This window comes from Bison bison, unplaced genomic scaffold (genome assembly GCF_000754665.1).
Source record: "Bison bison bison isolate TAMUID 2011002044 unplaced genomic scaffold, Bison_UMD1.0 scf7180017864340, whole genome shotgun sequence".
NCBI classification, from domain to species: Eukaryota; Metazoa; Chordata; class Mammalia; order Artiodactyla; family Bovidae; genus Bison; species Bison bison.
Window position 1 is genome coordinate 5741917 of NW_011494912.1, and position 1896 is coordinate 5743812.

General features: G+C 44.0%; 1 protein-coding gene across 1 annotated transcript in view; it reads right to left on the minus strand.

Moving 5' to 3' along the window:
- The window catches only part of CUX1 (cut-like homeobox 1), a 351136-nt gene that overhangs the window by 23859 nt on the left and 325381 nt on the right, over nt 1-1896 (minus strand). The window lies entirely within an intron of this gene.

Sequence of the window (1896 nt, forward strand, 5' to 3'; positions counted from 1 at the left end):
ACAAAGGTTTCAATGATACACAATACGGTCAAAAAGGTTTCAATCAGTAATATACAGTATGACAACTACATCTTGTAAATTATTCCCAATACTGCCGGCAGTCTATCTCTCTAAAGAATATTTGCCCCTTTCATCCCTTCCTAACAATCAGATAATAAAATACAGCACCTATAAATAAGCAAAAAAAAATATATATATATACCGAAATCATCTATTGTTAGTTTAAAGATATGGCAATAAAGGAGTCTAAATTAGCAAACTTGTAGAAGCCATAACTGATAAAACAGCTTATTGAAAAAAGGTGGCAGTAATGCACTCTATGTGTGCACAGGTACTTAAGAAAATACACAGACGTATAAAATTGCACACACGCACACACGCACACTTTCATCCACCTCTGTTCTCACGCATATACACATAGACGACAGGAGGAATCAGAGACAAGTTAGACTTTTGATTTGTACTTAGACTGCCCTAAACTGTGCATAAAAAGAACGTTCCAAGAGGCAAAATGAATGGAGGGCCAATGATCTGGTCTGGAAGTGAAGAGCATCAACGTTTTGGTGTGAGACTACGGGGGTGGGAGCCGAGCCCAGACTGCCACGTTCTCTCTTCTGCAGGGAAGGAAGGAGGCTTCCCACGACGTCAACAGTCATCAGTGCTTGTGGTGGGAAGAAAGGGAGAGATAGAGAGACAGAGAGAGAGTTATGCGCGTGCTTGGGCGCACGCATGAGCCCTGCCCAGGCCCAGGGAGTGGCGTCCCCTGGTGGGGCTCAGTCCATCAGGTGCCCGGGAGAGTGGTGTGAGGTGTGGTGCCTTCTGTGTCACGGAAAGACTGCTGCCTACGAGGGGTGAGGGGCCCCGAGGGGCCCCAGATCTGCCTGCGGCGACCTTCGCGGCCTACACTTTCCTCCTTTCTTTCAACGCTCGCACATGTGCAAGACGCACTAACACAGACATAAGACACCATAAATTAAACAAAATGAACGGGTACATGCTACAGTTCTAACTTGTCTCCTACACCTCCAAGATATGAGGTCTGATCAGCGTGCTCTGCGGTTAGAGGTTAAAAAGCAGATTATAAAATACCTAGATTCGGATCTTTTCTTTTTGTCCTGATTTGGCCTAGAATGGAGTGTATTAAACAAACCCTGGTCAGCAAAAGCCCAGAGTCAGTTAAAGCTATGGATCAATGTGCACTACATGTCAGGATTCTATTCACGTACAAGAAAACACTACGTCAGCTACCACAAAATCAGATATTTTCCTGATGTGACTTTTCTTGTTAAAAAATATGTGGAGTAAATGTGTTTTACTTTAATTCAAAGTTTCAAAGGAGAAGATTCTTTACTTGAAAATATTTAGGAATCCAAACTAGTGTGTTTAGAGTCGGTTTGACTGTGCAATCTCTTAGTGGCAACTGAACAGCTACAAAAACTTTCTTTTTTAAATTTTTTTTCTGAAAAATCCCCCCCCTCCCCTTTTTTCCTGGTTTAAGAAGATAATAGTGTATTATCGCTCTGAAGCCATTAGATGGCAGATAAAAAGCCCCCTTTCAATATGTGGGTTTGATTTTTTTTTTTTTAAAGCCCACACGAAAAGAGGAGGGCGCAAGGCAAAGCTGTAAGAGTTATTCCAGAACCTGTGGAAATCACTTAGGGCAATAAAAAAAACACTTCAGGGTACAAAAAAGCTCGACTACACATTTCCGTTTTCTTCCTTGAAAACACGACATAGATTGGGCTTAATGCTCCTTTTGTTTTCTATATGCACCTTGGCCTATGGCGATTTTGCCCTGTGGCCCGCAGGGCGGTTAAGTGCGCAACACGGTCCCGGCCGCGGAGTCGGCGCCCGCCCCTCTGCCCGGCCCGGTTCGACCCAGCTCGGCCAGACTCG